Raw genomic sequence first — 13459 nt, forward strand, 5'->3', positions numbered from 1 at the left:
TTGGCTGGCCAAGAAATACTTGGAGTTGAAAGCGTCCATCCTCGAGATGACCTTCCACCAATGAAGGGGCTCATAAGCATGGAGGTCTTCATGCTCGGGGAAGAACATATCGGCATCCGGGTTTATGCCCAGTAGTTGGTTGAACTGGCGGAGGGTGAAGGTTTCTTTTTTGTTAAAGAGTTGGACGGAGATGGAGAGGTCCTTATCCCCTGCGGCATGGCATTCTAATGAGGCAAGAAACTTAAGGGTAGGCTCTTTGTAGGTTCGATAGGCACTAGTCACAAAAGAGCCTAGCCCGAGATTGTTGAACAAGAACCAACAATCCTCGTCGATGCCAAGCTTGGTGGTGGTGGGTTGGTGGTAATACTTGGTTGGTCTCAACTTTCTGTTTTGGAGGTTGTCGTAGATGGGTCTGTGATTTTTATTGTGGAATTTGAGGGGTGGTAAAGGTGGTGGGGCGGTTTGTTCACATTGTTGGGGGTTTGAGGATCATGAACCTTGAGGTTCCTTCCCACTTTTTCTCTTCTTTGAACCGAAAACCATTATCACCAATACCAAATTGCAATCCAATACCTCAACAATACCCCACAACAATCACACTACAACAACTTCCAAAATCAAGAATCACCAAGTTCAATCCACAAGCAAGCAATCTATGACAATAAACAACTATCACAAACAACAACTCAACAATTAATGATGCTTAAGATGATGAATGAACACAATATAGGCATGCAACAATCAAAAATTCCCACATGAAAATTCACAAGCATATAATTTCTCAACCAAAGGCATGCTTCAAATTCAAAGGTAAATGAGAGTAAGGAAGAAATGTATACCAAAATGAGTACCCACAATTGCTCCTACTATCCCGTTGAAGAAGAAATCAAGCCTTCCTTCAAGAACCCTCCAATGGTGAAAGAAAGTTCCACACAAAGAGGAATACCGAAATTGGGGGTTTTAAAGGATGAAATTTCAGATTTTTGGTGAGAAAAATTGAAGAAAAGTGAGGGAATTTGTTGAAATTTGATGATTTAGGATGAGGGATTGAGGTAGTTTGAGTTAGGGCTTGGAATGGAGTGAGGATCATAGAGAGAAAGAGTGAAAATTCTGCTTTGGGGATGCAAATTGGTTACGGGAATATGGCTGAGCATTGGAGTAAAAACAGCAGACCCGCAGGGCCGCGCCTGCAGGGCTTAGGGCCGCGCCCGTGGGATTGTCTGTCCGCTCCCGCGGAGGTATTTGCCGCGCCCGCAGGTTTCCTGTCCGCGCCCTCTTTATGCCATCTCCCAAGCATCGCCACTTTCCTTAAAAAACTGAAGGGCTTCTGTCCGCGCTCGCGGGCCTATGGGCCGCGCCCGTGGGTTTCCTGTCCGCGCCCTCTCTTAGGTTTCTCCTGGCATCTCCACTTTCCTTTTCTTCTTTTCTCCTTAACTTCTCCAAACCCAACTTAGTAGACCAAATTCCTATAGATCCAAGTACCTATTAGAAGAGCAAAACACATACAATAAGGAACTAAAGAAAAATCACCCAAAATTAATCAAACACAAGAAACACAAAACCAAAAGAGTTGAGAACTCGAGTTGCCTCCCGAGAAGCGCTTCTTTATAAGGTCATTAGCTTGACCATAACACATCATCATCAATAAAGTGGCTTAGGATCCGATGGATCGAGCCTCATGTACTCAATTATTGCCATTCTGATGGATCATCATCAAGAAAGTGGCTTAGGATCCGATGGATCATTGCAATGGTAGAGCTTCAAACGGTGGCCGTTAACCATGAACTTGTTCCCTTCCGCCTCCAACTCAAAAGACCCGTAAGGAGTAGTCCTTGAAATCGTGAAAGGCCCCGACCACTTGGACTTAAGCTTTCCGGGCAACAATCTAAGCCTAGAGTTGAACAACAACACCTTGTCTCCAACCTTGAAGCTCTTGTTCCTTATATGTCGGTCGTGCCATCTCTTAGTCCTCTCCTTGTAGAGCTTCGAGTTCTCGTAGGTGTCATATCGGAGCTCCTCAAGTTCATTGAGCTTAAGCAATCTCTTCTCCCCCTCTAAGGACATATCCTTGTTAAGCTCCTTGATCGCCCACCAAGCCTTATACTCCAATTCAACCGGCAAATGACAAGCCATCCCGTAGACCAACCGGTAGGGGGTCGTGCCAATGGGGATTTTGTATGCCGTCCTTAGAGCCCAAAGCGTGTCATCGAGCTTGAGAGACCAATCTTTTCTAGACTTGTTCGCCATCCTCTCAAGAAGGTTTTTTATCTCTCTAATGGATACCTCCACTTGCCCTTGAGTTTGAGGGTGGTAAGGGAGACCAACCTTGTGATGAACCCCATATCTTTTGAGAAGAATCTCGAGTTGTTTCTTGGCAAGATGAGACCCACCATCGCTGATTAGAACTTTAGGAACCCCAAATCGCGGGAATATGATCTTCTTAAGAAGCTTGAGCACAACCTTGTGATCGTTGGCACGATAGGGTAAAGCTTCAATCCACTTAGTCACATAGTCCACCGCCACCAAGATATAAAGATTTCCATAAGAAAAGACAAAAAGCCCCATGAAGTCGACACCCCTAACTTTGAATGGCTCCACTTCCAAAATGTTTTGTTGAGGCATTTCATCCCTTTTGGTTATGCCCCCACTTCTTTGGCATTTGTCACACCTCGAAACGAACTTATGGGCATCTTTGTGCATTGTTGGCCACCAAGGAAGAGATTGGGAGATCCTTGCCACGGTTTTTTCAACTCCTCCATGCCCTCCACATGCCAATGAGTGGCAATGTTCAAGAACTCTTTTTATCTCATGATCCAGAACACATTTCCGAAAAAGGCCATCTCCACATTGCTTGAATAAATAAGGGTCATTCCAAAAATACCTCCTCACTTCCTTGAAAAATATCTTCTTTTGTTAAGAGGAGAACTCCGGGGGAACAACTCCACAAGCTAGATAATTAGCTATGTCTGCGTACCAAGGACTAGGTGTCGAAGCCATGGCCATGAGGTTTTAAAATCCCACCTCCTCATTGATTGGCACATCCTCCTTATTCTCAAAAGGAAGTGTAGACAGATGATCCACTACATAATTCTCCGCTCCCTTTTTATCCCTCATTTCCATGTCGAAATCTTGAAGCAAAAGAACCCAACGGATGAGACGCGGTTTTGCTTCCTTTTTGGTCATAAGGTAGCGGACCGCTATGTGGTCCGTGTATAGAATCACTTTTGAACATATGAGGTAAGACCGGAACTTATCCATAGCAAACATGACTGTGATGAGTGACATTTATGTTACCCTTAGGGGTAGTGTATTTGTCTCTTTTCTCCTGTTTTTCATAGGTTTTCTACCTCTTTTCTCCTCTTATGGCGTCCTTTTCTTTTATGGATGAAAAGTATGCTTATTTGCGCTTGTTTTGATAATCTTTATGCATAATTTTATCATCCCCATGCTCTCGTGATCTTTGCTATCTTTTGCAGGTTCCATGACGGTCCTAAGCACGGTAGGAGGCCCCTTAGCCAAGTATGGAGGCATGGACAAAGACAAGAGGAGCAAAAGGGAAGAATAGGAAGCAAGAAGAGGAAGTTCAAGAGGAGGTGTGGCCGAACCTCTAAGAGGTTCGGTCGAACCAAGGTGTGGTCAAACTTTTGGAAAGTTCGACCGAACCTCCAAGGCAGTTTCAACCAAGTTTTCAGCATGTTTAGGAGGGGTCGAACCAGGAAAGTTTGACCAAACAAGGATCAGGGAGGTTCGACAAGGGATTGTGAATTAGAATTGATATATTTGATTGCATTTTGGGTAATTTTCTTCTATGCACCTAGTCAATGAGGGATCTAGGCTAGGAATTTGAGAGATTACTTTTGAGTGTAGTTAATTCTCATTATAATTCTTTCTTTGCATGATTGATTATCAAATGGATTCTCATTAGCTTATTAATTGTTCTAAGTGGATCTTTTCCCCTAGTAGACTTTATCATACCTTGTTCTTTATATGTGTTTTAGTGTAGTTGTAGTGTCCTTTATCCGTAAATCGACTTCGGCATAGCTTAGGCATTAGATTAAGAACAATCTAACATTACCGTTCCTTGTGGTTCGACTCCGAACTTACCACTAGACTTGTTTAGGGGTTAGTTTTAGGATTTATAAATTTATTTGATTGAGTGTGAAATGTGCGATCGTTCTAGCGCTCGTCAGACTGCTAGCATTTCCTTCTCCGTTGTAGTGTAGTTCTTTTGAGCTTCATCGAGCGTTCTACTTGCGTAGTAGATGACATGGGATCTTCCATCTTTCTTTTGACCAAGCACCGCACCTACTGTAAAATCACTTGCATCGCACATTAGCTCAAAAGGCAAGCTCCAATCAAAAGTGAACACAACATCCTTTTTGAGTAACTCGATTAAGGGTTTGGCGATTGATGAAATTTTTTTGATAAACCTCCGGTAAAAACCGGCATGCCCCAAAAAAGCTCTCACTCCTGTAACGGAAGTAGGAGGGGGCAACTTAGCGGTCACCGAAACCTTAGCCGAGTCAACTTCAATGCCCTTTTTTGATACTTTATGGCCTAGGACAATACCTTCCTCGACCATAAAATGGCATTTCTCCCAATTCAACACCAAACTTGTCTCTTGACACCTTTTCAAAACTTTCTCAAGATTATAAAGACATGTGTCAAAAGACGAGCCACTAACACTAAAGTCATCCATGAAAACTTCAATTTCATTTTCAAGCATTTCAGAAAAAATGGAAGTCATGCATCGTTGGAAAGTTGAGGGAGCATTGCATAACCCGAATGGCATTCTTCGGTATGCAAATGTCCCATAAGGACATGTAAAAGTAGTTTTCTCTTGATTACTTGGATGGATAGGAATTTGGAAAAAAACCGGACTATCCATCCAAGTAGCAAAAGAAAGCATGATGGGAGAGTCTTTCCAACATTTGGTCCATGAAGGGGAGAGGAAAATGATCTTTCTTGGTGTTTTTGTTCAACTTCCTATAATCAATGCACATCCTCCACCTGGTCACCGTCCAGGTGGAGATTCCCTCTCCTCCTTCTCCCTTGACAATGGTCATTCCACCCTTTTTTTGAACCACGTGACACAAGTAGAAAATTTGAAAAAGGCACCCCCCCTTTAGCACCGGTTCTTGAAAACCGGTGCCAAAATAAATAGGTGGGATTGGGAATTTTAGAGTTGGCACCGGTTCCAACCCAAACGAAGGGAATGTAGTTGGCACCGGTTCATTCAAAACCGGTGGCAAATATTGCAATTAGCTCCGGTTTGAAACGGTGCCATTTTAAAAAAAAAAACCCGGGTATTATACAGTAGGTTTCATAATTAAACGTCTTTCTTCAATTCTCAGCGCTTCTTCGAATTCAATTGTTCTTCATTCACTTCGCTGCTGCTTCAAGGTTTCAAGCACCCATATGCTAGCAAGGTTTCAAGCACTCCATTGAATTGTTGTTCGACGTTTATCACTTCCATTGGAGCAGTTGCCGCCGCACGCACCACCTTCTCTCCTCCATTGAAGCATCTTCAAGGTAAGTATACCTAGGTTTCAATTACTCAATTGAATTCCTTCCCATTCATGGTTTTTTTGAGGAATTTTTTTACATTTTAGTAATTGCTGTAAGTTTCTTGGAATTTAATCTAGGGTTTGTCAACTACACGCGCACGGTCCCCCCTCCACAACGACCCTCCGCATATATACTTGGCTTGTATATGGTTATGAAATGTAAGTTCTAATTTCAATTCGATTTTTGAGCTATGTTACTTATTGTTATGTATGTGAGTAAGTAAGGGAAAGGAGAGTTGAGAGAAGAGAGAGGTTCAGAATGCAGGGAAGGGTGTCTAATGTGAAGAATAACATTAGATTTAACAATGTAGATGGGGAAGAGGATGAGGGGAGTGAGTATAGGAAGAGCAATGAGAATTCTGAACAGAATACAGGGGTTTAAAATCCATTTCCTTGAAGAGAAACACTACTAAAAAATGCTCCCAATCGGCGATAACTCTTCCAAGATTTTGTTTATCAGTGTATACATCATAATATCAGCACTCAAAACTAGCTGTTATTGATTATGAACTTTACAGACCAGTAGTAAAGTAATACATTGATAATTGTAGTGTTACCTCGACCCATGTGCATACCTACATACACACTTCAAGAAAACTGAGAAGAGAAGTAAAATAAAATTAAAATGAAAATAAATAAAGCAAAATAGAAACACATGGGTGATGAGTGACATTTATGTTACCCTTAGGGGTAGTGTATTGGTCTCTTTTCTCCTGTTTTTCTTAGATTTTCTACCTCTTTTCTCCTCTTATGGCTTCCTTTTCTTTTATGGATGAAAAGTATGCTTATTTGCGCTTGTTTAGATAATCTTTATGCATAATTTTATCATCCCCATGCTCTCGTGATCTTTGCTATCTTTTGCAGGTTCCATGACGGTCCTAAGCACGGTAGGAGGCCCCTTGGCCAAGTATGGAGGCATGGACAAAGACAAGAGGAGCAAAAATGAAGAATAGGAAGCAAGAAGAGGAAGTTCAAGAGGAGGTGTGGCCGAACCTCTAAGAGGTTCGGTCGAACCAAGGTGTGGTCAAACTTTTGAAAAGTTCGACCGAACCTCCAAGGCAGTTTCAACCAAGTTTTCAGCATGCTTACAGGAGGGGTCGAACCAGGAAAGTTCGACCAAACAAGGATCAGGGAGGTTCGACCGAACCTACCCTGAGTTCAGCCGAACCTACCCTGAGTCCGACCGAACCTACCCAGAGTTCGGTCGGACCTTTTCCCGTTTCAGCTGACTTTTTGCGGAGCTTCCTAAGCAATTTTGTAAGGGGTATAAATAGTTTTTTTTTGCTCATTAAAGAAAAAGATTTTTTCAGTTTAGAATAGATTTTTAGGTTAGTTTTAGGTTTTAGAGAGAGAAACTCTCAAAATTTTAGAGAGAGAAAGTGAGGAGCACAATGGTTTTCATGGATTTTGGATAATTAAATGAGGAATTTGAAGATCTCCATCTTATATCAATGAGCATTTCTTACTTTCTCTTCTCTTATTGCTTTATTTAGTTGCTTTCATTATGCTTGAGTAGTTTCCCTTCTACTAGGTGTTGAGTGAGGCTTTGTAATGATTATTTGAGTTGTTTGAGATAAATTTGATGATACTTGTGTGATTAAATTGATTGAATTGATGTTGGCATGTTGTTTGTTTTAGATTGGATTGATCTCCCATGATAGCAAACTTAATTGCATATTGGTTTTAGTTTGACAAGGGATTGTGAATTAGAATTGATATATTTGATTGCATTTTGGGTAATTTTCTTCTATGCACCTAGTCAATGAGGGATCTAGGCTAGGAATTTGAGAGATTACTTTTGAGTGTAGTTAATTCTCATTATAATTCTTTCTTTGCATGATTGATTATCAAATGGATTCTCATTAGCTTATTAATTGTTCTAAGTGGATCTTTTCCCCTAGTAGACTTTATCATACCTTGTTCTTTATATGTGTTTTAGTGTAGTTGTAGTGTCCTTTATCCGTAAATCTACTTCGGCATAGCTTAGGAATTAGATTAAGAACAATCTAGCATTACCGTTCCTTGTGGTTCGACTCCAAACTTACCACTAGACTTGTTTAGGGGTTAGTTTTAGGATTTATAAATTTATTTGATTGAGTGTGTAATGTGCGACCGTTCTAGCGCTCGTCAAAATGGCGTCGTTGCCGGGGAACGGTGTCAATGCTTGATTGCTTTTGATTGCTTGAGTCTAGGTCTTTGTGTATACATTTCTTTTTATTTTATTTTTTTTAATTTTTGCTGTTTTTTGTAAAAAAAAAATGGCAAGTAACTCGTTTCCTCAATATGACAATGAGCCTTTTTGTGAATATTTCAATAGACTTGTGGGATATTTGGATTTTGATAGTTGTAGTCTTTGGGAGGCTTGTGAGATTTGTTATTTTGGTTTGAATGAGCAAACTAGGGATGAAGTTGAATGCATGCATAATGGTGAATTTAGAGCATTATCAATTGATGATGCTTGGGATTTTTATGTTTGGTTTGCTTGGGATGTCTATAATAAGGGTAATCATGATTCTATTATTGATATGCAATGTGTTGATACTTCTAATATTAGCATGAATTCCCATGATTTGTTACATGATCCATTAAGTGAACCTAAAACACATGATTTCAACTCTATTTCTTCTTTTGTTCATGATGATGAGGTACATGCTCAAGTTGATGCTAATGGTGTGTTTCAATATTCTTCATTATTTACCATGCCTTCTTGTGATGTGTTCGTTCCCTTAATGATGAATCTCATGTGTTTGATTGTGCCCCCACTCCCCAATGTGATATATATGCTCATGATCTTAATGTTGATTTTTCCAATCTTGGTTGTACTTCTTCTTCTCTTGTTGAGCCTCAACCTTCAACACCTTTTGAATCCCTTATTGCTACTTTTGAATCTCAAATTAGGTGCATTGAGCTTGATAATGAGCTTGGGCCTAGTAAGGAAATGATTCTTAATTCTATGAGAGATCAATTAGAGATAATGAAAAAGAATGAGGAGCGTCTTGAGGAGGGAAGGAGAAGAAAAGAAGAGTTAGAAAGCCAATGGTCACCCTTGATGCTTGTTTGTGAATAATCCCAATTTAATGTGTGTGTTGAGGATGATGATGATGATTTTGAGCAACCAAGAGAGTGTGAGGATCCCATTGGTGAGCATATGAGTGATGGTGAAGGAGTTAAGAATGAAGAGAGTGTTGATTTTGAAAATCCTAACCCTTTTTCCCATCTTGATGAGTCTCAAGTGCATGATTGTGATCCTTTTATCCATGAATATTTGGATTCATTTAAGGTTATGTCTAATGTGTTTATTGAGTGTCAAATGAAAACCCAAAGCCTTTTGAGTGAGTTCATTAAGAATGCTTCATGGGAGATAGACCATTTTGAAATGAATTTGCATCCATTCATGCATGGCTTTGAGATTTTAGGCTTTAAGGAAGTTAAGGGAGTTGTTGTTCATGATTGTAGTGAAGGGGATTATGTAGTTCCTCTTGGAAGTTGGATGTTTGAGGGAGATCATGATCATGAGTGTTCTTCTTTTGAGGATTCTATGATTGATTTTCATGCTCAAATTGGTGATTTGAGGAATGGTGGTGAAGAAGAGACCATTTGTAAGACCATTGCTCCTATCCCCTTCTCTCATGTCCCTTTTTCAAGGAATTTCAACCATATCTCCTACACTCCTATATCCCTTCCTTCCTTTGTTAATGCGCCTATTGGGGACCCCCTTGCCTATGAAGATTTTTATGTCCCTCTTTCGTCTTCTATTGAGGAAAAGGGTGATTTTGCCACCCAAAAAGATTTTTGTGAAGAGAGTTTGCCTTTCTATTCTTCTTCTTATTTTCTTGAATTTTCTTTTGATTCTACTTCTTCTTGGCAACTCCCTCTTCACCTTCTTTTGCGTGCACTAATCTTGGTGCATGCCCTTCTTATATCATTTGCTTACTTGTTATCTTATGAGATGTGTAGTAGTGCATTTGACAAGCTCTTGCGATCGTTGCAATATTATTTACTAGAGCGGTCAAGCTTGGACCTTAAGCAAGCCTTTCTCGGGAAGTAACCCGTGTTTTATTGCTTTCATTTTCTTTTCTTTTTAGAATAGATTTTCTCTCATGGAAATTTTTGTGTGCCTTTTTCTAGGTACATAACTTGATATACTTTGGTGCATTGGTTTGGATCAAGAATCAAGGAAGTTTGGCACCACAATTGCTAGCATATGGAAAACAAGATTCAATTCTTGAGAAGAGTGGCTTTGAAAAGTTTAATTGGGTCATTTGCGGGTATATACACCCACCTAAAATCCGGTAATATCTTTCCTTTCTCTTTCTCCATTGGTTGATACCTAAAGTGGCTTTGAAACAGGAGATATGTTGGGTTGTTGGATTGATTTCCTTGTTTTCCCCTCTCATGGATTATTTGATTTATGTTTGAGCATGTTGTCTCATTCAAGCTTGGGGGAGGGTATTCTATCATATTTGTTAGATTTTGATTCATATATATTCCATGCACATTTGTATATGCTTTTCCATTTTCTATGTCTTGAAAATCACAAAAATATTTTTGTTTCTATCAAGGCAAATTTGCAATGTATTTTCTTTTGTTCTTGCTTTGGACATAATACTTTTGGACTTGTATTCTTGAATGTCTTTCTTCCTAAATTTTAGAGGTGTGCACGGTTTGAGAATGTGTTAGGTTGACTCTAGGATATGGTATGCTAAGGTAGTTGGCTAAGAACTTTGGGACCATGAAGCTCTAGTTCACTTGCTTGTGGTAAGATGGAGTTGCTCTCTATAGTGGATATGAAATCAAGAGTTAGTTATTGCTATCCCTAGTGATGTATAATTGTTCTAGCCTTCATCATACTTTGTTGAGCGGCACATTTGGATCCTTGGCTATTGCATTCTCATATCTAGAACTTGACTTTTAGCTCCCAAGATCGCGACTGAGCCACTTTAGGGGATGACAAAGACATTTCTCTTTTTATAGGATTAATTTTCAATTTTGGATTTGGTTTGCAATTGCCCCTATTACTAGCCCATTTGAGCCATATACATTCTTTTCTCTAACCTTAATACAAGCCTTCCAGCCTTAGTTTCACTTTAAATCCTACCTTTAGTTTGTGAAGCAATTTTGTTTTGGAGCTTGTTTTATTGTTTATGGTGCAAGTTTAGAATTATAAGTTCATTTGCAAAGCAAGTATGTGTATATAATTTTTTGCATAAAACCAAATACATTTTGAGAAAAAGCCGTCCAAAGTTAAAAGAGGCAAGGACATTTAAAAAAAAAAAAAAAAAAAAAAAAAAAAAAAAAAAAAAAAAAAAAAAGCTTTGAAAAAGGAATTATTGAAAAAAAAAAGTAAAGAAGAATGTAAATCACAAAAAAAAAAAGGGGGTTTTGTTATTGTTGTTCTCCCTGTTTTTGTTATTTTGTGTTAAATAAGCTTGGGGGAAAGTTATTTAATAAGAATACTTGGCACTTTTGTTTTGGAATCGTTTGGATCTTGTGGAAGAAGTTCCACCCGTGCTTCACATAGGTTTACCACCAATTTCAAGAGTTCTCCACACCTTTACTCTCCTAGCTTATATGTTAATACCTTGAAAGTCCTTTTGATCCTAGAGGGTTAAGTCATTTAATGATGGCGGGAAATAGGAATCAAGCCTATAGAGCGAGTTTGCATAGCCAAGATGTCGGGTAACCTTCTCAATGTTTTTAATTTCTTATTTATTTTTCGGTTTCTTCGTGGAATCATGAGAAGCTAACTTGAAAGTGGATTTGAAACTAGTAGAGAGAACGTGGTTTGATTGGTTGAAACAAAAGGTGGAATGTGTTTCCTTTAGTTCTCTATGCTTAGCATATGTTATGTTTCAATCAACCTTGGACATCTTAGAACGTGCATACCTTTATTATTTTAGAAAGATTGACATTCATTAGTGTTTGTTCCATCATAAAAGTCCACTCTAGAACGCTTGTAACTTTTCTCTTACTTCGATTTATTTTATTTTATTTATTTATTGCCTTGCCTTGATTTTTGTCAAGAGTTATGGGTTAAACTATTAGGACACCCTTACGAGAGCTTACTCGTCCTCTAGAGCGATCTATGGGGTTTAAAGTGCTTGATGCATGCGCTAAATGCATTTGTGATTCCTACGAAAGTGAGTTAATGTATATTCTTTCTCTTCTAGTTTTATTTTATTTTATTGTTTTTTTTTAAAAAAAAAAAATATACATCGTTTTCCGTTGTGTTTTTTTTGTTTTGCTCGAGGATGAGCAAAAGTTAAGCTTGGGGGTGTTTGATGAGTGACATTTATGTTACCCTTAGGGATAGTGTATTGGTCTCTTTTCTCCTGTTTTTCTTAGGTTTTCTACCTCTTTTCTCCTCTTATGTCTTCCTTTTCTTTTATGGATGAAAAGTATGCTTATTTGCGCTTGTTTTAATAATCTATATGCATAATTTTATCATCCCCATGCTCTCGTGATCTTTGCTATCTTTTGCAGGTTCCATGACGGTCCTAAGCACGGTAGGAGGCCCCTTGGCCAAGTATGGAGGCATGGACAAAGACAAGAGGAGCAAAAGGGAAGAATAGGAAGCAAGAAGAGGAAGTTCAAGAGGAGGTGTGGCCGAACCTCTAAGAGGTTCGGTCGAACCAAGGTGTGGTCAAACTTTTGAAAAGTTCGACCGAACCTCCAAGGCAGTTTCAACCAAGTTTTCAGCATGTTTACAGGAGGGGTCGAACCAGGAAAGTTCGACCAAACAAGGATCAGGGAGGTTCGACCGAACCTACCCTGAGTTCGGCCGAACCTACCCTGAGTCCGACCGAACCTACCCAGAGTTCGGTCGGACCTTTTCCCGTTTCAGCTGACTTTTTGCGGAGCTTCCTAAGCAATTTTGTAAGGGGTATAAATAGTTTTTTTTTGCTCATTAAAGAAAAAGATTTTTTCAGTTTAGAATAGATTTTTAGGTTAGTTTTAGGTTTTAGAGAGAGAAACTCTCAAAATTTTAGAGAGAGAAAGTGAGGAGCACAATGGTTTTCATGGATTTTGGATAATTAAATGAGGAATTTGAAGATCTCCATCTTATATCAATGAGCATTTCTTACTTTCTCTTCTCTTATTGCTTTATTTAGTTGCTTTCATTATGCTTGAGTAGTTTCCCTTCTACTAGGTGTTGAGTGAGGCTTTGTAATGATTATTTGAGTTATTTGAGATAAATTTGATGATAATTGTGTGATTAAATTGATTGAATTGATGTTGGCATGTTGTTGGTTTTAGATTGGATTGATCTCCTATGATAGCACACTTAATTTCATATTGGTTTTAGTTTGAAAAGGGATTGTGAATTAGAATTGATATATTTGATTGCATTTTGGGTAATTTTCTTCTATGCACCTAGTCAATGAGGGATCTAGGCTAGGAATTTGAGAGATTACTTTTGAGTGTAGTTAATTCTCATTATAATTCTTTCTTTGCATGATTGATTATCAAATGGATTCTCATTAGCTTATTAATTGTTCTAAGTGGGTCTTTTCCCCTAGTAGACTTTATCATACCTTGTTCTTTATATGTGTTTTAGTGTAGTTGTAGTGTCCTTTATCCGTAAATCGACTTCGGCATAGCTTAGGCATTAGATTAAGAACAATCTAGCATTACCGTTCCTTGTGGTTCGACTCCGAACTTACCACTAGACTTGTTTAGGGGTTAGTTTTAGGATTTATAAATTTATTTGATTGAGTGTGGAATGTGCGACCGTTCTAGCGCTCGTCAATGGGGAATATTTCCCAAGTTTTGGTTATTTGTTTCCCTTAATATAGAAATTGTTTGATGTAGCTTGTATTTGTCCTTTTTGTGTTTTACCTTTTGTGGTTGTTGTGGTTTGTTGCCCCATTTTCTCTTTCATTCCTTAATAT

The sequence above is a fragment of the Chenopodium quinoa genome, unplaced genomic scaffold (genome assembly GCF_001683475.1).
Source record: "Chenopodium quinoa cultivar QQ74 unplaced genomic scaffold, ASM168347v1, whole genome shotgun sequence".
In the NCBI taxonomy this organism is placed as follows: Eukaryota; Viridiplantae; Streptophyta; class Magnoliopsida; order Caryophyllales; family Amaranthaceae; genus Chenopodium; species Chenopodium quinoa.